This window comes from Phodopus roborovskii, unplaced genomic scaffold, assembly GCF_943737965.1.
Source record: "Phodopus roborovskii unplaced genomic scaffold, PHOROB, whole genome shotgun sequence".
Taxonomy (NCBI): Eukaryota; Metazoa; Chordata; class Mammalia; order Rodentia; family Cricetidae; genus Phodopus; species Phodopus roborovskii.
Genome location: NW_026126602.1, coordinates 7,484,381 through 7,510,631, shown reverse-complemented (window position 1 = coordinate 7,510,631; position 26,251 = coordinate 7,484,381). Strand labels below are relative to the sequence as shown.

The 26,251-nt window shown below is 38.9% G+C and overlaps 1 protein-coding gene and 1 pseudogene across 2 annotated transcripts in view; one reads left to right on the top strand and one right to left on the bottom strand.

Annotated features, from left to right (window-relative positions):
* Nucleotides 1-26,251, top strand: part of Kiaa1217 (KIAA1217 ortholog) — a 488,613-nt gene that overhangs the window by 5,321 nt on the left and 457,041 nt on the right. The window lies entirely within an intron of this gene.
* On the bottom strand, nucleotides 11,248-11,697 carry LOC127237411 (60S ribosomal protein L23a-like; annotated as a pseudogene).

Sequence of the window (26,251 nt, the reverse complement as noted above, 5' to 3'; positions counted from 1 at the left end):
AAAGTTCAGTGTCATCTGGATTAAGCTGGAACAAAACAAACAAACAAAACCACCTTTTTTGATCACTTATTACACCCTTACCCTGTAATATTTTTATTATTTAAATAATATTGATCTTCATTACCTTTGGATTCTCCATTTACAAAGTCACATACTCATTAAAGGATATTTGCAGTCTCAAAGTCAGTAGCAATTGTGCTTTTACACTCAAAAACTAGCACAGGGCTGCAATAAATTTGAATCACACAAAGCATACTATAAACATGTGTTCTTTCCATGGTCCCTGTAGTCCCATGCTTTTTCTTTTGTTCTTTTTTTCTGCACTTTTGATGTTTTGATAGTGTAAAAATGGAGCCCAGATTAAGTTCTGAAGCACTGCTCAACAGGCCCAGATGTACCTGTGGGAAAGGGAACAGTGACAGGTCCTATGGGGAAGGCCTATGGGTTTGTTGAAGTTTGTTGAGACATAAATTAAAGTGCTTTTAGCTGTGTGGTCAATGTTAATGAATCAACTACACATGGTAAGATATCTTTAAAAAGAAATAGACACAAAGTTATGTATTGATTACTAGTCAAGAATATCACCCAAAGTTTTAGGAACTATATCTCTTCTGAGGGCAATCACTCAAGATTCAATAATTCATTCTTCCTATTCCTGAAACAAAACATAACTACAGTAGCTAATGAAAATACACTGTGTTTGTCTAACAGCTCTGTGATGTCTGATTATGTCGAGGACATTTGTATGTAATTTTCACCCACCCTCTGACATGCAACTCAGAAGTAACCTGATATGCAGAGGACCAGGTTTTAAATAATGAGGTGTTAGGTGGCCCGGATCTGAATCACATGGGTCTTCCACAAAAGGCAGAGAAAGGAAGATGTTCTGAAAAGTAGAGAGAAGACACTTGCCCATAAGCCCTGAGGGATCCACTGTGTAGGATGGAAGATAGAGCTATGGGAAGAAGCTGGGGAAAGGAAGTGGAGGGAAATAAGTGTTTGTTAACAATGCCAGGGGTCAAGACAATAGGATCTGGTACTGACTAACATGTGCAAAACTCCACGTATTGTACTTTCTTGAGTTGGCAGAAAAGATACCAATATATTCCAATGAGTTGAGTGACATTCTTTTCATGTAGATTAAGTCTTTTCTGGTGTGTGTGTGTGTGTGTGTGTGTGTGTGTGCATGTGATTTTATATACATGCTCTTCAACTGGAACCACTTACATACACTTAAGTTGGTAGAATTTAACAACTTATTTTGTATGCTATGCACAGAGAGATTTTTCTTTTTACTGGCCAATGTAGAGATGCTATGTGTTTCTCATATTCATGCATACGGTAATTTGTTTTATAGGTAGAAAATAGAATTTGAAGCTTGAAATAAACAAATCATTGCTCTAAATGGAGTAGGGAAAAGGATGCAACTTCAGAAATAATTGCTTGTTTCTATGCAGTTGCTTGTTGGAAACAATAACCTGAAAAGGAAGCTCCTCTGTCATTAGCCTGTGATGTGAGGAAATTAGAAAGTATAAACAGAGAACCCAAGCAGTGGAAAGAATTTCCCATAATGCTATGTGGACATGATAAATTGTACCATTTTGCCACTTAATGGTATATGAGATCAATATAGACTCTAACTCATGAGCTTCATTTAGAAACCTCAAATCTGGTGGGAAAGCGTTTTTAGTATCTCAGGAAAGATTCTGAAAACTTTACAAAAAATAAGTGTTTGTGAAATATGGCCAAGTTATCTCTTCACACATGAAAAATGTTCTAAATCTTCCTAGGAGGTAAATTCATTTTGTGAAGTCGGGATTTCGAAGAGCAATGTTAAAACCATGTTGAATAGCTGCTGAAAAGTAACAACCATGCCAGCTCGTGCAGGGTATTTAATTAAACCAAATACTTACTTAATTTGATGTTTAGTCACCTATGAAGGTGCACACAGGTGAGTGCACCGCCTGTGAAGTCTGAGGAGAGAGCTGTATCCCTAGAGCTAAAGTTGCAGGTGCTTGGGATGCAGGTGCTACAAACTGAACACTGGTCTCTGGAGAAACAGCAAGGCCTTTAACCACTGATTCTCCTCTAAGCCCCACAAAATAAAGCAAATAGGGAGTATAAAACAAAAGCTCATAGACTTTATTAGTATTGGCTATTGTAATAATATTGCTATTACAAGGAATAGTGACCCTGAAATAGCATATATTAGCAATTATCAAAGTTGTCCTGAACCAATTTATTTTTTACTTAGAAACTTCTTTATTGGTCACCCTGCCCCCATGGGTGGGTTTTTTTTGATTTTTTGTTTTGTTTTGTTTTGTTTTGCATGTATGTCTGTATACCTTCTACAAACAGTGCCTGTGGAAACCAATAAAGGGCACTGGCTCTTCTGGAATTCTAGACAGTTGTGAGCCACCATGTGGGCACTAGAAACCAAATATAGGTCCTCTGGAAGAGCAGCCAGTGTTCTTAACCACTGAACCATCTCTCCAGCCCAATTTAGAAATTCTTACAGCCAGGAAAGTAAAAGACAAAGGTGATACAAAAGAAAACTTTTTAGAGGGAAGAGTATAATTTTCTAGTTTCTCCAAACTATATTCATAAGTGAGTGAATCTGCTTGGACATCTCCATGTCATTAGTCAGTAATTAAAGCTAATTGCTATAATAACCAGCCTGAAGGAATCAGTAACTTAGAACAGCAAAGATGGATTTATTGCTGATAAAGAAGTTGGAACATGGTTTGGTAGTCCTTTGGGATTATTAATAGTTTCTTGTTGTTGGAGTTTATTGTCCTACCAGGTCCTGCTGCTGCTTCCACCCCAAATCAACACACAGATGCCATATTAATTACTAAACTGTTGGCCAATGGTAGGGCTTCTTATTGGCTAGCTCTGTCTTAATTGTTAACCCATAACTACTAATCTATATATTTCTACATGGCCTTATCTTACCAGAGAACACCTGGCACATTCTATCCTCCCGGTCTTTGTGTGGCATTTCCCACTGTCTCTCTCTGCTTACCTTTCCCAGAATTCTCATCTCCTAGTCCTGTCTATCTTCCTGCCTCTATTGGCCAAACTGTTTTATTCATCAACCAATAAGAGAAACATATATACGGAAGGACACCCTCCCCCATCAGTGACTTGTATAGCTTTCATGGCAAAAAGAGTTTGTATGGCTGTCAGGGATGTTTGCAGTCTAGAAATAGCAACATGACTTCCACTCCCATCTTCAGACCACAACCTAGCATTGAAGTCATCCTATCATGGAAGGCATACTACAAAATATTGTCTACCTATTTGCATGGAAAACCAAAAACAAACTGTATGCTTTCTTACTTCTCAAAGATAAAGGCTTAAACTTCTCAGAATGCTCCATTGATTTTTTTTTTTTTTTTTTGCAATTTTTAATTAAATTTGCTATTGACAGTTTCACTGCCTGTGGATAATGGATACTGACCACTCTTGCTTGCCATCCATTTCAACATCCCTTCTGCCCCTGACAACCCTCTTCCCTTCAAACTCATTCTCAAATTCATGTCTATTCATTTTGTTTTGTGATCCATTGAGTTTAATGAGGGCCATTTGTGTGATCATAGGTTTGTGACTCCCACTGCCTCACTATGAGCAGCAGCAGCTTAGTTGTCACTCTTTTCCCACAAGAGTGGTGCACTTTCAAGGGGCTGCTTAACAGTCAGGAGCAGCTAACTTGATGTAGAATGGAAGGTAAAAGGCACACCCAGAGTCTTGCCAATAAAAGCTACAAGAAGGCATGGAGAACTGCAATGTTGTGTAGCTGGAGGCATGGTCCTGTTTAAATAAGCACTGGGCAAGCAAGAAGTACAAAAAGGGAGCTTTGAATTTGGGAGAGACTTCTAGAAAACAGAATGACAGAACGAAAGATCTTGGCCATGCTCCCCAACAAACACTCAGAAGATGTAAGCACCACAGCTTGAGGTATTTGAGGACACACTCTGTCCAGGCATTGGCTGACCACTGAGTCAAGCTGTCACAGGGGTGATCACCTACCAAACCAGACTAAAAGCATAATTTAAAACACAAAAATTACACACAGATTTTAGTAGCTGCAAAGTAAGGAGACAGTTTCTGAAGAGTAACTCCAACAAATTTTCTTTTGAGAAGCCAGTTCACAATTGCAACATTTTATTATGTAACATGTCAGTTTTCAACAAAACACCACAAAAAAATTCAAAACAAAACCTGAAAAATATACCCCACACCTATGTTCAAGGAAAAAGAGTGGTCCAAACCAGCTGGCTCACAGATGGGGACAGATTTTTAGAGCATCAATCCTTCTGTTAGAATTATGTTCCCCAAAAGACAATGAAAAATGTATAAAGAATAAAATAAAGTGCAAAAGAAGGAATGAACCAATCATGAAGGTTTGTTAATAGAAAAACCGAAGCTACATCAAAACAAAAATGGAAACTACATCAAAAGAATCAATGATCTATGCAGATAGTTTCACTAAATAATGCTTACCAAATATTGTTATGAAAGTATAAACAAGTATGAGGTTAATATTGATATATCAGCAATAAATAATTGAATTTTATCATTAAGGACACACATCACATCAACACCAAAACAGTGGTATTTCAGTTATAAATAAAAAATGTATATATGGAGGGACTGATAACTTTAACAAAAGATCTGAATAAGCAAAAAACAATACTATGTTCATGGATTGGAGACTAAATAGTGACAAGGTAGCAGTTTTTCACAAGTTTACAGATTCAGTGCACTCACAATTGGAATCCAACAAGTCATTTAGTGGTGATTGATAGATTGACTATAAAGTTTACAAAAATGGCAGAGGACCCACTTAATCAACAAAACAAGGAAAGAAAGGAGCAAAGCAAAACCAGAAGACTGACACTGCTCAACTTTGGCAACTTTAACCCTTACTATGAAGCTATGGAAAACAAGACAGTGTGGATTGAGGGAAGAATGGCTGACCAGCAGAACAGAATGGGTCGCATACAACTGTCCAGATAGGATCAACTGATTTTTGTCAAAGGAACACAGGTGACTCAGTGAGAGAAAGGCTAGTATTTCCAACAAAAGATAGATACTTAGATTCTCTCTCTCTCTCTCTCTCTCTCACATACAGAGACCTTAAACTTTTCACATAATTAACTCAAAATTGAATTTAGAATTACATGTAAAACTCCAGACTATAAAACTGCTACAATATAACACAAAAGAAAATATTTGGATCATTTAATATTTAATCTTAAGAAATTAAAATCATGTAAGATGTAAGAACAGGAAACTATCAATCGGATTTCAGTACTGGTGAATATGTCTGGTCTTTGAAAGACTCTGTCAAGAGAATGAGAAGGTGAGTCCCATACTAGGAGAAAATAATGGAAGACACTTAGCTAGGAAGTACTTAATGAGTGTTAAATAATCTAAGCAATCTCTCCAGTTTGGAAAACTCTAGAATGTGACCCTAGGTCATTTAGGACATAGAGGTATGAATAGCTAGAAAGATGGGGATGTGATATTTAGTTTAACCTTTTGTTGTTTGTTTTTTATTTTGAGATAAGGCCTTACTATGTGGTCCAGGCTAGCCTGCAACTCTCTCCATGTCTCAAACCAGCTTCAAACCCACAATCCCCCTGCCTTCACCTTATTAATGCTGGGATTACAGGCGTGCAGCACCACATTTGGAAAGAAACTAAATATTTCAATATTGAAATTCATCTCTACAGGTGCAACCTGCTTTCCAAGCCAAAAGAACAGGGAGCTTCTCAGAGAAAGCCCAGAAATGACCTGCAGGGGAGGATCAAAGTCAGATGGTGTACAGAGCAGAATGAAGAGAAGTATGGACAGTCAGAGAGATACTAGGAATGAGACAGAGATATCAGCTAGAGATACCTAACACAGGCTACACCCTTATCTTTCACTCAGTGTTCTACTAGACCAGCCCTGCCTTTCTGGCTGGGGTAAAGACATGGACCCAGGAGGCAGTCAGTGTCCCAACCTTCCCAGCTCTAGAGAACTTATGCAGTTACCTATCCTTCCTCCCTGGCCTGATGGGGCCTGGATTTGGAGCAGTTGTGAGCCATGGAAGAAAAGAAAACCCATATCCACTGCAGCCTCATCTGTCAGGCTAACCTCTGTCTCTCTGCCCACTATGAGCTGCTAACCATACCCCAAGATCTCCCAAAACCTGAAACCAGGACAATTTGGCTCCAACTTCCTGTCTGACTCGGTTGTTGTAAATTCATGTTATCTATTACCCCACTATGCCACCATGGCATACAACTATGCCACCATGGCCCCACACCCAGAATTATTTAGAAAAGATAGAGTGAAGTGAGGAAGAGGAGGGAAGGAGAGATGAAGGAAAGGAGGGAGAGAGGGAGAGAAAAAGGGAGGGAGGGAGGAAGGAAGGAAGGAAGGAAGGAAGAAAAGAGCTACATCAAAACTCACAAAAGCAAAGCAACCATCCTGATTTAAAATGAGTTTAAGGCTGAAGAGATGCCTCAGGAGTTAAGAGCACTTGCTTCTCTTCCAGAGGACCTGAGTTCAATTTCCAGCACTCGTATTGGTAGCTCAAAGCTGTCTCTAACTTCAACTCCAGCTACAAAGGATCTGATGCCTTCTTCAATCTTCTGTGGGCACCTGCAAACATGCAGCTTACACACACACACACACACACACACACACACACACACGTAAATAAAAATAATTGTTTAAAATTGGCTTAAAATATTTAAACCAACACCTCTTCAAAGAGATACATGAATAGTAAAATAAATACATCAAGTTCACAGTTCTCGTTAGGAAACTGCAAATCAAAACAAGAAATTATTCTATACCTACCAGAATGCGTAAGATCCAGATGCACTGACAAGAACAAATGCTAGAAGGGGATGTGGGGCAAAACTCTCACTCACTGTTGGAGTGAACACAAAATTAGTAAACAATTTCTGAAGGTGGCTCAGCAGTCATTCACAAATTTAAACATCATGCAATCTGGTACTCACACTGCACAGTGCTTTACCAACCAGATTGGTGATGTATGCCCACACAAAAACCTGCCCATAAAGGCTTATAAAGCTTTTTTCAAAGTTATCAAAAATTGGGAAGAAACATGATGTCCTTTCATAATTAAACAGATAAAAAAAACTCACTATGTCCATATACTGAGATATTATTCAATGTGAAAAAGAAATAACTACCAAGCCATAGAAAGACATGAAAAAACCTAAATGTATATTGCAATGTGAAAGATGAAAGGTGTATGAGTGTGTGTGAGAATGTGAGTGTGTGTGTGTGTGTGTGTGTGTCTTAGGTTTATTTCGGTTATTACAGGCCTCCGGCTTCAGGCTCCCAAGTGCTATAATTATAGGCATATTCCACAATTCCCAGCAAGACAGTGTTAGAAGGCTATGTAGCATACAGAATACAAATTATTCTATAATGTATTAAACAGAAAAATACTAAAAGTTCAGTGGCTTCCAGATAGGAGAAAGGAAGGAGAAAAATGAGTAGTGTAGCATGGAGAGTTTTAGCACAGTGACATTGTTATGCTCTGTACCCTGGTGGTAGACACATGACATTGTACACAACACAGAGAGCAAACCTGAACATAGACCATGGGTTTCAACTGATACTGATAGTAACGTATTAGTCTTGGTCCATCAATTTTAATAAGCAAGTCATTCTAACTCACAATATTAATAATAAGAAGAGTATGTGAGGGAGGTCAGGAAACATGTGAGTCTTTGCACTTTCTGCCCAATTTTGCTCTAACCCCAAAATTGTTCTAAAGAGAAAACCCTGTTAAAAATACTTTCTCACAAATATTCTTCAAAAGAAACAGTAAGAAATTGTTGGGGGGGGGGCTGGAGAGATGGCTCAGTGGTTAAGAGCACTGGCTACTTTCATAAAGGATCCAGGTTTGATTCCCCCAGCATCACAATTCAGTTGTCTGTAACTGTGGTCCCGATGTTTCCATTGATGCCCTCTTCTGGCCTCCATAGGTACCAGGCATGCCTGAGGTACACAAACATACAAGCAGACAGGACACCAATACATATAAAATAAAAACATAAATAAAACATAGAAAACAAAAGTAAAAGAAAATATTTGGTCTATTCCATGCCCATAGATTCAAAGAATTGATGTCAAGAAAGTGACATGTTACTGCAAGTGGTCTGCAGGTTCAAATCCCCATCAAAGTTCCAATGAAATTCTTATGAAAACTAAAATCACACCCTAAAATTCATTTGAAAGCACGAAAGACCTTGAATAGCCCAAGCAATCCCAAGCAGAGAGAACAATGTTGAAGGCATCACAATAGCTGGCCTCAAACTGTACTACAAGACTACAGTGACAAAGAGAGTAATATTGGCATGGACACAGACATGATAGAACAATTGAATGGAACAAAGGGCCGGGAAATAAACCCGTACAGCAAGAGCCACCTAATTTTCAATAAAGATATTTTCTTAATTATGTTTCTCATTACTTTGAAATACTCCACAAAGTCAATGCAAGAAATTAAGAATTATTTTGGTTCGCGGTTTGAGAGTACAATCTATCATAGCTGGGAAGCCGTGATAGCAGAAGCATGAGGCAGCTGGTCACTTGTGTCAGTCACACAGCGTCCATAAAAATCAGTACTCCTTCTCTTCAGTCTGGGGCCGCAGTCATCTGCCCACACCTGGAGTTAAGCCTTCCTTCTTCAGTTAGACCCCTTTGGAAACACTCTCACAGGCACGCCTCCGTGGGGGAGGGGCTTGTTTCCAAGGTGTTTCCAAACACAGCCAAGGTGACCAGGAGAATTGACAACTATGGGTTTGAAAAACAAACACTGGGAAAACAGGCAGCCTCTTCAACATGTGGTGCTGGGTTTTCACATTCAGAGGTTTGAAATTTGATCCACATCTCTCAGCTTGAACAGAAATCAATGCAAAAGGAACCTTAATATAAGGCCTAAAATGATGAAACTGCTAATAGGAAACAGAGAAAACACTTCAAGATATAGACATGGGTAAAAAACTATCTGAAAATGACTCCAGTAGTAGTTGGGGAAAATAACTCCAAGAGTTGACAAATGAGACTCAGATGTATATATATATGTATGTATGTATATATATATATATATACGTATATATATATATATATATGAACTTCTGCATAGTAAAAGAAATTGTCAGCACAGTAAAGAGAAAGCCTATAGAACGGGAGAGAAAATCTTTGTCAGCTGTACTTGATAATGTCTAGAGTAAATAAAGACCTATGCAAATTGAGTTCACACACAAAGAAACCCCAGATCTTCTGATCAATAAATGGGCTATTGAAATGAGTAAATGATTCTCAGAAGGAAAAAAGCAAATAGCCAATAAATAGTTGAAATGTATTCAACAGCTGCAACCATCATAAAAATGCAAATTGAAACTACTTTGGAGTCCCATCTCACCTGTCAGAAAGAATAGCAGCAAGAGATAAAAATGACACACATAGTGACCAAGGTGTGGAGAAAGAGGAAAACACATTCACCACTGGTGAGATGTAAATGGATGCAGCCCTTATGGACATCACCATGGAGACTTCTCATTAGACCAAAAGTGCAACTTACCATAAGATGCAGCTACACCACTCCTCAGAATATACTTAGAATTGACTCCTATCACACAATGCTGCATAGCCATGATTTTTTTCCTGCACTATTCAGAATAGCTAAGACATGGAATCAGCAGCCTAAGATGTCCATCAACAGATGAACTGTAAACAATGTGTTAGATATACACAGTAGGATTTTGTTCAACCACAATGAAAAATGAAATGGCATTGGCAGTGACTCAGATAGAAATGTATTATTGTATTAAATAAAATAAGCCAGACTCAGAGAGACAGATATGGCCCATTGTATTATCTCTCATGCAGATTCTATATCTTAATTTTTTATGTGTGGGGGTATGACTATGACAGGGGAAGGAAAATCTGAAAGCAGAATGTGGATGGGCAAGAGAAGACACATGACATGAAAACAGAAGGGGCCTGTTGGAGAGAGAGAGAGAGAGAGAGGAGGATGGGGGAGAGGAAGATAAAAAAAAAGAACATACAAAGTATATATGAAAATGCTGTAATGAAGACTTTGTATACTGTCAAGAAAGCAATATCAATAAAAAGTACTTTGTTCTAAAGTAACTGACACCAACTGAAATGTGCATTCAAGTTGGGGGGGGGGAGAATGGAAAATTTTAACACAATAAATATATACAGAAATGTAAGGCTTTAGAATTTTTCTTAATTTAAATTAAAATCATAAAAATACAGAAAGTGTTAATTGTACAATATAGTGCTGTGTTCATACTTGTACATTTGTGTATATAATGTTATATACGTGTTATATGTATATATGTTTTATATGATACATTGTTTTTAATGGAAAAGATATAAAAACTACTAACAGAGTGGGAACAAATGAAGCTGTATTAAAGTAAAAGTGGAACTAAGTCAGGGTTAAAACTAAGTAGATGGTATAAAATTAAGTATAATAGTGCTGACCCTGGGAGCTAGGTAATGGTGACCATGAGTTAGATGTCAGCCTGGTCTACAGAGCGAGTTCCAGAATAGCTAACACTACATGCACGCGCGCGCGCGCACGCGCGCACACACACACACACACACACACACAAATCCTTGCCCGGAAAAATCAATCAAAACAAACAAAACAACAACGACAAAAAAAGCAAATAGTGCAGACCCTGGAATAAGCTGCAGGGAAATAACTAAAACATAATAAAGGAATTAATAGTGGTACACATATATTTATTAATGTCTAACAAAATCATAAAGGAAAATAGAAAAAATTAAACATTTAGAAAGCAAATAATGATAGGCATAAATGTAAATCTATTAATGAAATCTGTTAATGAATGCACTAAATATGTATTAACTAAACTGAATGAATATAGGTAAATAATTGGGTGCATCTGAGTGGGTACCTATTTCTCATATCTCTTAAACAAAATTCTAGAAGTAGAACTGTGGCATCATAAGGTAACTATATAAAATTGTTCAAGAGAATGTGATACTCCAAGGTGGTTGTATTGTCTTCCATCAGTAATATATGAACAATCTATTTGCTCAATGTTTTCATAGCACTTGGTGCTATATTTATGACTTCAGCCATTCTTTTTTTTTTTTTTTTTTAATGGTGAAAAAGTGTATATTTGGAATTAGCCAGCTGGACTCAGTTTAAATGATCCAAACTTTGTTGACAACATCCAGAGCATCACAGTCGGGAGCCAACCAAACATACATGCCTTCTTCTCTCTGTAAGGCCTTATGAGGGTGTTAACTTTGGCCACATCAATGTCATAGAGTTTCTTCATAGCCTGTTTGATCTGGTGCCTGTTGGCCTTGACGTCCACAATGAACATGAGTGTGTTGTCTTCTATCTTCTTCATGGCTGACTCAGTGGTCAGGGGGAATTTGATGATGGCATAGTGGTCAAGCTTGTTTCTGCCGGGCGCTCTTCCAAGGGTATTTGAGCTACCGCAGGGTCTTGGGCCATCGGAAGGTGCGGATCTTCTTCTTTTTGTGGTCGTGAATGCCTTTCAGCACAGCCTTCTTGGCTTTCAAGGCCTTCACTTTGGCTTCGGCTTTGGGAGGGGCAGGAGCTTCCTTCTTTGCTTTGGGCGCCATCTTGGAGATAAAGCGACTTCAGCCATTCTTCTGGGGCTTCAATTTACATTCTCTTAATGAAGAATGTCCCGTATTTATTTGAATTTCTAAGTCTCAGTTAATAAATTGTCTGCCAAATATATTACCAAATATAAAGCTTCATAAGGATTACTTTTACATTAATGTATTATCTAATTATTCTTCATAAATGAAAAATTATAATCTTTATAAATGAAAAATTAGAAATTACAGATATGGGGTAAGGACCTGAATTATCAGAGAAGCAGTGGAGTAGCAACAAGTGACCTCCTATGTCTTCCATTCCTCCACCCAAAAGGACTGAAATCTTTTCTAAGCCCCACCTTACTACTTCCTGTCTCTCTATCTGTTCTCAATCCTCCAAACCTCTGGTTAATTTTGATCAACTAGTGGCTGGCTCCGCCCTCTGGCTCAAAGCAAACTTTATTGTCAGAATGCGATCAAAATATCACACAACAATATAATATAGCTGTAAGTCCATGATGAGTTATATGTTTTAGGAAATTTTAGGAAATATGTTTAAATCTGTACCTTCTTATATATGCATTTTCAGAAGTGTGACCTTTGTAAAAAAAAAAAAAAAGCATAGGTGTTTAATGAAGTGTAATATTTTTAAAACTTTTTGTTCATAATTTGGTTCATAATTTTATGACCTAAGAAATATCTTTGAGACATAGTCTCCCTAGCTGCCCTGGAGCTCACTATGACCAGACCTCGAACCCACAAAGGTCCACCTGAAGGCATGTGACCCCCCCTCCCACACTCCTTGCATGGCCTAAGAAATACTGGTTTAACCCAAGTCATAAAATTTCCTCCAGGTGTTTTAAGCTTTAGGTGCTACATTTTTATTTTTAATCTATTTTGAACAGGTACTTGTGTTTGCTGTCAGGTAAGGGTCCAGGCTGATATCTAGAATCTATATTGTGGTCCATTGAATTTTTACTATTCTCATTCAAATACATTTTCTAGATGGCAATAACACTATGTGAAGACTTAAACCCATGGAGACTGGCTCCTTTCAGAAAGAAAAAAAAAAGATGACCTTTCTACAGCTTTTACATTTTACATTTTAGAATTCTCTCTCTGGTTTCTAAAATTCTCTTTCTGGATAGGTGGGATTACAATGCACGGTGTGTAAAAGTCAAATTGAGGTAATTAGCATCCCCTTATCCATTTGTCATTTGTTTGTGTTGAGAAACCTTAGACTGTGTCCTAATAGAATTCATGTAAATAGATTTGTAAACTACAGTCACTGCTGTGCTATGGAACATAGGATTTTTACTCCTCGTTATTTTGATAATTTTGATACTTGTCTTCTGACTTTCCGCTGCCCTTCCTTACCAGTGAGCACTATCCTACTTTCTACTCAGTGAAATCAACTACTTGCCTAGTTTTTGTCTTTGTCTTGTTGTTACATTTACTATAGCGTTGTCTGGTTCCATGTTGCCTCAAATCACAGGGTTTCATTACTAAGTAATCTGGCTTCATAGAATGAGTTAAAATGTTCCCCTCCTTCTGCCCTGAAAGAACATTGGTAGGGTTTATGTGACATTTCCCAGACTGAGATGGATTCACCACTGAAGCTACTTCAGCCTGGAGGGTTCATCTTTGTGATGTTTTTGATCATTAATTCAATGTCTTCAATTTATTTATTTATTTATTTATTTATTTATTTATGTGTCATGGTTAGCTTCAGCTGTCAACTTGACACAACCCATAGTCACTTGGGGAGAGAAAACTTCAATTAAGGGATTGCCTCCATAAGATGTAGCTCAGGCTGGCTTGGAACCTGTGATCCTTCTGCCTATGTCCCATAAGTACTAGGATCACAGGTATGCAGCCCCACTCCCAGCCAAAAGAAAGGCTCAGCTCATTTTATAGCTATTTCCTGTACCTTCTATAACAAGCTGGCAGTTTCTATCTTCAATCCAATTTGTATATGTTCACCATGTTGTTAGGCTTATTAATAAAAAGCTGTTCGTAATAGTTTCTTTATGTTGTGTTATCTTTGTTCATTCCCAGTGTTAGCAAACTGTGCTGTTACTTTTTTTCTCAGTTATCTTACTTAAGTCTTGTACATTTTATTGATTCTTCCATGCAACTAGAATTAGGCTGCACTGATGTTTTTCTCCATTGCTTTCTTTTTTCTATTTCATTGGTTTCTGTTCTGTATTACTTAATGCTTGTGTTTGTTTGTTTGTTTGTTTTGGCACTGTATAGCATATGCACCCCACCTTGGGTTCCAGAACCCTAACTAGGGGCAGCAAGAGAATGAAGAAAAGACAGACACACAAATACACATACAGTGAAGCTGGGATCAGGTGGGGTTCTCTAACTCATACCACCTCCACAACCTGGAACCTGAGTGTGTTTAATAGGCACATCAAAGGGCCTGTGGGGAAGAGGTTAATTAGCTAGTCTGGGGAGTAGATCTCTGTGGATGAGCAGTTTCTCAGGATGTAAATATCTGAAAGGAAAAAGTCCCAGTTGCTAGTCTTTGCATGCATGCACTGATCAATCATCCATAAGCACTCATACATAGACTCCTAGGGAAAGCTTTGCCATCCCTCTTGAGCCTGGCCCACATGGATAATGGCGAACTTATCCTGAGCCAATTGGTCTTGGAATCTTCAACAGGCCGTGGCTATTTCAAAATAGACACTCACTCAGGACTTCACTCACTCGGGGTTGCCATGGCTCTCTGTAGCACTAGTAAATCAAATTCCAGGCCTTGCCTATGACAAGCAAATACTTTACCTCTGAACTGTATGCTCAGCCCTTTCCTATTTTATTTTGAGCCAAGGTAAACCTCAAATCTGCAGTCCTCCTGCCTCAGTCCCATCCATACCAAGTTTATGCATAGTTTAGACTTAATTCTTTTTGTATATGTTATGATGTGAGATCTAGGTGTTGTCTAAACTAGATACTTTATATAGTGTCACTTCATCTGCACTGCTTTTTACCCTTAAGTTTCAGAAGCATCCATATGATTTCTATATACCATATTTTTATTTTCATTCAATTTAACAGACTTAATGATTTTGTGTGTTTGCCAGGGCAGGGGTCAGGGTAGGGTGGTATTTAGGCAATTGTTGCTTAACTTCCAAATATTTGTACATCATTCAGGCATCTGTCTGTTATTGATTTCTGGTATAATTCCATTAACCATAGAAAATTTTCCATGTGTCTTTCTATCTGTAAGCAGTTGCTCTTCACATTTATCCTGTAAGCTACACATTCACCTCTTAGAACTGTGAGTTCTATCTTTTCACCTCTGAATGGCCACCAAGCTCTGGTCTGGTGTTCCCCCCCCTGCACTATGACCTGGAAACTCCAGTCAATAACCTGGAGCTATCATTGAGCTTAACTTATATTTTTTAATCCTCCAAGCAATCATTGCCCTGCATATCATACAATGTCTGAGAACAGTTGTTTCACATGCTTTTCATAGTGCATAAGGGGGAAGAATAATTGCCCTCGCTTTTACTCAACCATTGCCCGCAAGCAAGTCAAGAACTATCTAAGTCAATTTTGCTACCTCAAATAGCAAGGAACATAAAATACATTAAAACGTGCTATTTTCTGTAGTGGAAGTAATATAAGGTCCCATAAATATATTTTATAAAAGATGTACAGTATGTACGATATCATGAAACATGATTTAAAAATAAATCATTATATACAAAAACTGAAAGAAAATATGATGCTAATGAATTTGACACTAGATAGCATAAATTTATTTGCAGATCTAATGAAATTTTTAATAGTTTGTATTGTTCACAGAACTTAAAAATGTGCATAGTGTTTGTTTATGACAGTAAGGGACTAAGGATATTTAATATAACTAAATATTTTTTGTAACATAAAAATAAAAGACACAGTTATTGGGGTTCAAGCTTCAAGTTGAAGATCAGAGAAGCAAAGCAGCCAAACCAGTAGATCTTGCCTCTACCCAACTGAATTGGCAATCCTGTCTTCATGAATCCTCAGAGGCAACAGGTCTCAGTTCTGTTTCCTTCTGCTTTTTATTCTTCTCTCCATCCAGCCTTACTTATCACTCCTGCCTCCACTTTGCTAGTGCATGTGATAACAGATGCTGCAAGCACCTTTGTGTGAGATGTTTCTTTTAGAACTGGATCGATTTCATGTAGTCAGTGTGGCTTTGAACTAACAGACATCCATCTACCTCTTAATTCTGAGTCCTGAGATAAAAGGTGTATACCACCACTGCCTAGCTCTATGGCTTCTGAGATTAAAGGTATGCATCACCACTGCCTGACCTCTGTAGTTTGTGGCTGGCTTTGCTTTCTGTACCCTCAGACAAGCTTTAATAAGTGATAAATAACATATCACCATAATTTTTATGTATTATTACTTGAGTAGCACATTCCATTGCACATGTGTGAGGGTCAGAGGACTCAAGTTGGAGTCTGTTCTCTCCTACCTTTATGTGTGTTTGGAGGGGTGATCTCAAGACACCAGACTTATGCGGATAATGCCTTTAGCCACTAAACCATCTTGCAGGCCCCTACTACACATCTGATATGACACAAAATATTGTGCATAACAGAGGTATGATTTGTGTGGTGTCAATGTCTGTAACTAGATTACCTGAGTATCTAATAGTACCGAGTTGGTTATACTGTCATTCTCTGATGTCAGATTTCTTATCCATACAATTACAATGCCCAGTTCATATAAGAAATAATTGAAGTATCCAACACTGTGGCTGGTGCAGTGATTTGAACATGAAATGTACCCTTCCCCCATAGACTCATGTGTATGAACGTTTAGTCCCCAGCTGGTGACTGTGTTTGGGGAGCCTAAGGAACATCTAGCTTCAGGAACAGGGTTGGTCACAGGGTACAAGTCTTTGAAGGTTATTGTCCCTTGCTCCTTCCTATCATTCACTCTGTTGTGACTCACCTGCCATCTGAGGAACTTCACCATAGGCTCCTACTGCCCCAGAGCATCCTTTCTGAAATCCCCTGAAACCCTGAGCCAAGCATGCCTTTCTCCCTTAAGTTGCTTCTGTCAGATATTGTGTCACAGTAATGACCAGGGTAACTAATACAGTTGGCATCTCATACATGTGAACACATATTAGCTACTTTTAGCTTCATTTGTCCTTGCTTGTTGACATAAGAAGGTATATCATATGAGTAGAAAAATAGATAAATGAGGGAGAACCAAGAAAATATTTCAAAACATAATACTAATAAATAGTGGTGCTAACACTTTAGATCTCTGGGGAAGAGTCCATATGTCCAACAAGTGGAGACTGTGATGTGCTTACCCATATTCATTGTGAAATCTTGGTGTTTTGTGTCACCTGCAAAGTGAAAATGAGTTTTTCCTTGTCTTGTCAGACTCTCCCATCATGGTGGTATAGTGACAGACAAATTCTCCTGTTATGGTGGTGATATGGTACTGATAGCCAAGCCCGATAACCAGAGCTCAATTCCCAGAAACCACAAGAAGAAAGAGAGTTATTTCAATAAAATAACCAGTTAACTACATATATGCTCTGCCACCAAGCTACACCCCTTTACCCTTTATGTATTGTGTCTGTGTGTCTATCTGTGTGTCTGTGTTTGTGTGCATGTACATGCACAAGCACATATGCAGATTGGAATAAAACTTGTAGGAGTTGGTTTTCTCCTTCTACAATGTTGGCAACAAGTACCTTTGACATCCGAACCATCTCTCTAGCCATCAGATTTTATATTGTGATTAAATTACACATAACATTAAACTCATTGTTTTGTTCATTCTAAAGTACACAGTTCCATGGCATTAAGGAACTATCATCCATCTATCTCCAGTATGCTTCAATTTTTTTTCAACTAAACTACTCTATGTTTCCCCTCCTGTTCCTGGAAACCTACTACACTTTCTTCCCTGTGAGTTTGACTATTTTTGTTACCTGAAATTGCGCAGAACCGCACAGTATTTTGTCTTTAGTTGGCTTAATCAGTACATTTGGATTATCGCCCTCAAGATCATTCTAGTTTTAGCATATGTCAGAAATGCCATCTCTTTAAATAATATTTCATTGTGTACATGGGATATATACATATGTATTCACATTTTCTTTACCAATTACCTCTCATTGAATTCTTGGAATCCACAAACATTTTAGATATTTAATAACATTACTGTGTATATGCATGCCCAACTGTCTATTCTAGACCCTGTTTTTTCTTGAGCATAGACCCAGAAATGGAATTCTATCGTGGTTTAATAAGGATCAGGATAAACAATTAGGCCGAACAGATGTTTATTTAGGGAGAAATAACTCACAACATAGACAGGTGAACACCAACAGGTTCCTGCTTCCAAGAATTCCTCCGGAAGTTCTCCTGTCTCCATGCAGCTTGCAAGAGAGTGCTCTCCCACACCTCCTACCACTTAGTTCCCCAGGTCACTTCACCCCTGGCTCCACCCCCCAATGGGTGTGGTCAGTGCCACAGAAGGAGACAAAGTGAATATCCCACTACAGAACTTCTAAATGACATCAGTTTTATGCTTAGTTCATTGGGTAACTGCCACATTACTTTTCTTGGCAGCTGTCCCCTTTCACAGTCCTCCCATCAACATACAAGTATACCAATTTTCAGACTTCCTTTCAACTCTCATTGTGTTTGGTTTTGTTTTGGCATTTCCCCCCCCCCCCCAATTTGATAATAGCTTATTTATTTAGTTAGTTAGTTTGCTTATTTTACATACCAATCCCAGTTCCCTCTCCCTCCCTCTCTCCCACCCTCCCATTTCCCCCTGACCACATTCCCATCCTACCCACCCCCACTACACAAGTAGGGTGATGCCTTCCAGGAGGAATCAACAAAATCTGTCAAGTTATTTGGAGTAGGAACTAGGCCTTCCCTCTTGGCTGTAGGTTAAGGGAGTATCCATTCATGGGGAATGGGCTCCCAAAGTCCTTTTGTGCACCAGGGATACATCCTGGTTCCACTGTCAGAGGTCCCTTAGACTACCAAGGCTTCTAACTGAGACCCATGTTCAGGGGGTCTGAGTCGGTCCAATGCTGGATTCCCAACTATCAGTCTAGGGGCCCATTAGCTCCTTCTTGTTCAGGTCAGCTGTCTCTGTGGGTTTCTGTAGCCTGCTCTTGTCCTCCCTCTCTGCATCTGGATTCCAGTTTGGCTAAGTGTTTAGCTGTGTATGTCTGCTTCTGTTTCCATCAGCTACTAGATGAAGGCTCTATGATGGTAGATGTCATTAATCTCATTATCAGGGAAGGGCATTTAAGATACCTTTCCACTGTTGCTCAAATTGTTAGTTGGGGGTCAGTCTTGTAGGTCTCTGGACATTTCTCTAGAGTCAATTTTCTCTTCAAACCTATAATGGCTCCCTCTTTTATGGTATCTCTCTCTCTCTTTCTCTCTCTTTTATTTTTCTCTCCTCTATTCCTCCCCTGACTCAATCTTCCTAGTCCTATGAGCTTTCCTCTACTCCCCTTATCTTTCCCCTAGGTCCCTCTCCACTCACTGCCCCCCCCCAATATGCTCAGGAGATCTTATTCCTTTTCCCTTCTGTGAGGGGCATTGTATGACTCCCGTAGATTCCTCCTTGCATCCTAGTTTCTTTGGCAGTGTGAATTATAGGCTGGTGACCCTTTGCTCTATGTCTAAAATCCATATATGAGTGAGTATATCCATGTTCCTCTTTTTGTGACTGGGTTACCTCATTCAGGATGGTTTCTTCAAGATCCATCCATTTGCCTGTGAATTTCAAGTTTCCATTGGGTTTCTCCCCATCCCCAATCCTGCAGAGTAATGTTCCATTGTGTAAATGTGCCACATCTTCTTTATCCATTCTTCAGTTGAGGGGCATCTAGGTTGCTTCCAGGTTCTTGCTATTACAAATGATGGTGCTATGAACATATTTGAACACATGTCTTTGTTGCATGATGTGGATCATTTGGGTATATGCCTAAGAGGGGGATTGCCGGGTCCTGTGGTTGACTGATTCCCATTTTCCTGAGGAACCACCATACTGATCTCCAAAATGGCTGTACAAGTTTGCACTCCCACCAGCAGTGGAGAAGTGTTCCCCTTTCTCCACATCCTCTCCAGCACAAGTTGTCATTGGTGTTTCTAATTTTAGCCATTCTGGCAGGAGTAAGATGGTATCTCAAGAGTTGTTTTGGTTTGCATTTCCCTGATAGCTAAGGATGTTGAGCACTCTCTTAAGTGCCTTTCAGCCTTTTTTATTTCCTCTATTGAGAATCCTTTCTTCAGTTCTGTACCCCATTTTTTAATAGGGCTATTTGGTGTTTTGGTGACTAGTTTCTTGAGTTCTTTGTATATTTTGGAGACCCTCTGTCAGATGTAGGGTTGGTGAAGATCTTTTCCCAGTCTGTGGGCTGTTTTTTGGTCTTGCCAACTGTGTCCTTTGCCGTACAGAATCTTCTAAGTCTGAGGAGGTCCCATTTATTAATTGTCGATCTCAGCGTCTGTGCTACTGAAGTTATGTTCAAGAAATTGTCTCCTGTACCAATTTGTTCAAGGGTACCTCCCACTTTCTCTTCTAAGAAGTTCAGTATAGCTAAATTTATATTGAGGTCTTTGATCCATTGGGACTTGAGTTTTGTGCATGGCAATAGACATGGGTCTATCTGAAGTCTTCTATACACTGTCATCCAGTTGTCCCAGCACCATTTGTTGAAGATGCTTTCCTCCTCTTATTGTATACTTTTAGCTGGTTTTTCAAAAACCAGGTGTTTGTAGGTGTGTGGGTTAATGTCAGGATTTTTTATTTGATTCCGTTGGTCTGCCTGTCTATTTTTGTGTTGTTTTGGCACTTTTTTCAAGCCATGAATCCTAGTGTGTGTGAAGTGGCACTCATGATGATGTTGAGTTTTGATTCCTTAATAATGATATTGAGTGACTGATTATGTGTTTATGAGCCTTGAACAACTATAAACATCCATGATTTCATATTCCAAGAATAGAGCTGTTTCTTAATTTGTGTCTTTCCCTGTGTGTTTGGCTTCACTCTTGCACAGCATGTGCAAGGACACAGGGAAAATGTGACCCTTAGCCATTTTTCAAAGAGTCACATTGAGCTTGATGTTGGAGCAGGTGCATGATTTTCAAGGTGTTTAGTGGGCATACTTCTCCTTCTTCTTAGTCATTGAATACACAGGCATTCCTTAGAAGCTCAACACATTCCTGGCCTTACTCAATTCTCCCCTCTCACTACTTGATTTACTGTTTTCTTCACCATCATTAAATTAGAGCATCTAAAAACCTGTGGGAACCAGAAAGGAATCCTGCTGGAGCTGCAGAAAGCAGCAGGTTATTTGCTCTCTTGTGATATGTCATTGAATTAAATGTCACCTGCATTTCAACAAGTGTCTGTGAGTTAGGAAACAGCCTCTTTTATTTTAAGATTAGGCTCTTACTGACCTGGAAATTTCAGTGAGTTTGATGCCTTATAGTTAAAAACAAGTGACTGTCATGTTTCTATGTTACGGTGAGAAAAGAAGTAAGCTTGCTTTTGGAGGGTTGGGGGGCTGCTTGCTCCCTCTAAGCCCCCATATTACATTTCTTATTAGGAGAATTTAAAGCAGGGGCAAAATTTCATCACCTTTGCCTCTTTTGCATTTTAAAGTGGATAAAAGGTCATACCACTTGGTTAGACTCAGAGATTTATTTAAACTTCACCTGCGTACAGTATCACTATTAACAAGCAATGGTAACTCAAGGCATTGTTTTTAGGTGACTGTTTTTAATTTATATTGTCAATTGTACACACTAGCCTAAGAAGAAATAGTGTATCATTACTTTAGGATCCTTCATTGAAAACATACAATTTTGTGTACTCAAAGCTAACAGAATGCTTAAAGTAACATGTGGAAAGCTGACTGTGATTATAGAGTTTCAGCCCCCATCACAACTTGGCTGTCTAACACATTCCTGTCCAACTTACTAGATGGCTTCCAGTTCTACTTGTTGGTTCAGATAAATCATTCCATCTTCTTTGTATGGGAGGGGTTTGCAATAAAAGGAAGAAAAAATCCTTCTTGGCATTGGCAATTTTATAGCATAATGAAGCACATCCTAAATCATTTTAAGATTCCTTTACAATATATAGAAGCACAGATGGGTGACATCATGGTGCAAGGCAACTTTTATTGAAATCATTGAAAGTGTTTTTGAAAAGATTCTTAGAAATTGGAGTGGTTAAATCAAGAAGTCTTCATGCCACATTTAACTTGTAAGTTGAGGAATCTGAACTCACTAGCCTTTGTCTTTTACTTAGGAAACAAGAAATGTTGCTAGATAAGCTCAACCCATAGATCAATAGCCAGAACTCCAAAAGGCTTCCCTACAGAACTGAGTAATTATATATTAATAGGTTGCCAACGCATGCTGTAATTCACGTAACATTGTCCTCATTGCTATTTTGTATAGTTAAGTTAGATTCTGCATTGGCTGTTTGAGGAATGGAGTCTCACTTCAAACAACTGAATGATACAATGTCCAAATTTTAGTAAATTTGAGAAATTGTTCATATCTAGGCTGAGAATGAGGACACAAACGTTCATTCATCCAAAGAGTAAGGCAAGGAATCCATATTGCAGTGTTCATAGAGACAGGAATCTGAATGAAATCCATGAATGATTTTAAATGGCTATTACAGAATGGAACTCAGCAAAAAAACAGATGTATCTGTCCAGCTGTGTTTTTGTAAATGAAGCTTTATTGGGACACAGCCTTGCTTATTGGTTTACATTTTGTCTGTGACTATCTCCATGTGCCAATAGCAAAGCTCAATTGTTGAGTAGTGGTCAATCTGCTCAGAAAGATTAAAATATGTACTTTATGTCCCTTTATAGCAAAAATTTGCTGAGTCTTGCTACAGTATGATCAAATAGTGGAAAAAAAACTGATATTAGACTAAGACAAAATAGGAAATCAGTATTTTATAACCATTATAACTATGCCCTTTGACTCATTGTAAAATTGACATTTTATAATCTTAAAGGTCTTCATATGTGTTATCTCATTTGAATGTTGAAATAATCCTGATAAGTGAGGGGGAATACTACAGAGCCTTCTTCCAGGTGATCCAGCTCTGAGAGCTGAAGTGACTTCTCAAGAGCACCTTGACAAGTCTGCATGTTCTTTTTGGCAGGATAAGTTTAGATACATGATGCCTATTTATTTCTCTTGACAGCTGCTTGGCAAACATGATCAGGATGTCAGGGAAGGTGAAAGGTGGACAAGCTCCAGAGATGCTCATGTGTGTTCCTTGTGCTGCTTGGGGAGCATAGTAGCCACCATAGGAAGCTGCCTTCTACATGGCTCTTCTGCCATGTGCTCCTATGTACTGGAGATTTTATTCCATACAGGGGCTGCTGGGTTCATCTGTCACAACCCATGTCCTATCTGGGGACTCATCACACAGGATTCAAGATGGAAGACACTTCCCAGGTCACTGTTATGACTAACAGGTGCTTGATGTCTGTCCTAAGGTACATAGTATGATTAAAGACAGATATTTTGACTTACATAGATGGCCTGAGTTCAAATACCAGCTCTAACATATGTTAGCTATGAATTCTTTGTGAGTTTCTAGACCTATGGAAGCTTCAATGGTCTCCACTATAAAATGAGTCTAATAATAGTACTACCTCTCAGGATAGGGGCAAATGATATGGAACAGAATTGGTGTCAGCAGTTGTTACTAATGATCACCACTGTCCACACCTACTGTGGCTTGTGTGTGGCATTTGCATGCTGGGAGGCATCTGTGTGCACTTTCACAGCGAAGCTGATATCTTCACATCTAAAGATAGATATGAGTTGTTGCCTGTCATTTCCCACCCCAAGGACATCTTCGGGGTTAGGAAGAAAGGAGAATTCAAGAAAGCCCACTTGGTAGACATGGGTAGCACACACACTGCTTGAGGGACACTAGTGGTCTCAGTTTTAGAGGCACATGACAATGCCCCAGAAAGGCAGCTCTCAGCCAGTTCAGTCATTTGATGTTTCCTTGAAGAAATAAGAGGAAATGTCTACTTGTAAATGACCTTAACTTTCATGTTTGGAACAAGAGAAAGTTGACTTGACGTCGATCAGAGGAATTCAAGTTAGCTAGATAAACAGACCAGTAAACACAGACCAACCAAACCAAACAAACAAGACAATGTGTGCCTTCTGGATTTGGAAAACAGACTAGATCAGACAGGCATAGAGCAACCCTGAACAAGGCTGGAGTAGATCCCAAACACACAGGAGCCCCTGAGAGCCAAATACCAGAACCCATCATTCATGGTGTCCCACAGACCAAATCCAGGTGTCACAGAGGTCAGAGATGAGGAAGTTTAGAGTTCATGTAAGCTTGCTATATTAATAAGACCCTGTCTCAGAGTAAATTAAAACCCAATAACAACAATGACAAAAGTAGCTTGGGAAGATGTCCCTATGCAGACAAATGCAGCAGTGATGGGCTTGGGTAAACTTGGTATTTCAAAAGAGGAGAAACATTTGCCTACTTTGCTGTTCAGGCCACTGGCAAGCAGAGGTAGTGATAGTGATTTGGAGATCAGAGACTCTGGAGGACAGAGATTAGTCTAGTCTTAAAGGAAAGGATGGGCTTGTATCATTGTGGGGAGACACTATACCACCAAGGCAAAAGCAAAGCTCACAAGTTGTGAAGAAGGGTCATCTAGGCCTGGTTGGCTGGAAAGTGGATACCACTGTGGTTGTTAGGTTTGGGAGAAGGTGGCACCTTACCTATTGGACATAGGAGAGAAATTGTTGGTGTAGATTAAAGCAGAGTTTCCAGAAAAGGTTCACAGGAGTGTGGTGCCTCCTGAAATGTGAAGTGACAGTGTTTGTTCTAGAAAGTTGTTTTTCCTCCTGGGTCTCTCACAATTCAAGGTACTCATTGTGATCAGCTTTGTTATCTTTAGACTAGAACTAATTATAAGGTAGCATAGACTCTATCTACAAACTCGCCCCTTTCCTATTTTGTTTGAGTGCTAGGAAGCTCAGAAACAAGCTTCTATGTCTCTGATTTCTTTTATTAATTATTCCTTATTTTAACTTCACACAACTAATCCTAATAGTGTATTATTTTGCTAACCGATTTAGTTATTTTTAGGAATAAAGTTGGTTTTTGTTTTTATTTTTGTTTCTTTTAAGTGAGTCAAATCTCTTGTATCCTGCCTTCCTTTTGTATGATGGTTTCAGGCGCATTTGGTGCTAGCTGACCAAGCAAATGCTTCTAGGTCAGCTCTCTTTTCTTTGTTTAAAACAAAACTGTCCCATGCCACGTGGACTCTGGTTGTATGGTGGCCTAAGGGTTTGATATGCACTGAGTGGCAAAGTGTCTCAGGGAACTTCCAGTGAGTGGAGAGGAAACTTAATGAACCACGTGGTGCTTTCAAGACCTCCACCTTCTGCCAGCTTCCTTCAAAGAGATGCACCGACACCAGTGCAGACAGGCAAGCCTATTTATTGAGTGATGGGGGAATGTGTTTACCTCAAGTATTACAGCTCAAACCAAGCATGGCCAAGAAGCAAAAGGACAAGGTGATGAGTGACATGAGTTTGATATCCTCAGACAGATTCACCACACAGCTTGTGAAGGGCAGATAGTGTCTACAAAACAGAAGACACAAGCAGAGAAGCCAAGGTGCAGCAGCAGCAGTGGCAGGAGTGGTCCTTTGGGGGCCTTCACACAGGGATGCAGGCTAGAGCATCTCTCAGAGGCCCCCTGAGTAAGAGACATGCCTGAAAATTGCTTTTGTAAGGGTCTGGAAACCTAGCTTGGGCCTTGCATGAAATTTTAAGACATTGTTCTGAGGTAAAGCTCAGAAATTTTCCATGTTTGAGGTTTCCAGGTAATTCTATAACCTCTCAAGGCAGCAGCAGTGACCCCAGGTATGCCAACATTCAGCTCATATTTTATATATCGTGTATATTTTATATAAATGTACATATATGCATTGTTTAGTCTACATGAATGTATATTATATAGTTGTGTGGATCTATAATATATATATATATCACTAAATATATTATGCATATTCTATTGGGTACCTAATTACTGGCTGATCATAATGTTATGTACGTGCATATGTATATATGTGTATCTCCCAATGAGTGACATATCTTATATGTATATTCATAGACACATAGTCTATATATACATATGTAAGCACAAATATAGAGTTATATGTGCATCTAATTTATATACATATATATGTGTGTATATATGTACACACACACATACATACACACACACACACACACACACACACATATATATATATATATATACATATATATATATATATAAAATGCAGAAGTCTCTCATTGGTTTTCTTTGGAGGACACTGATATAGTTCCCATTTCTTCCAGTGGCCTGTTTTGTAATCATTGTTGATTTTTTTCCATCTTTTATAAGCTGGTCTGGTTATCCCAGGCCCTGATGCAGGAGGCATGCATGCTACACCCATATACAATGTGATCCCTGCTAAATGCCTCACCCACTGGGT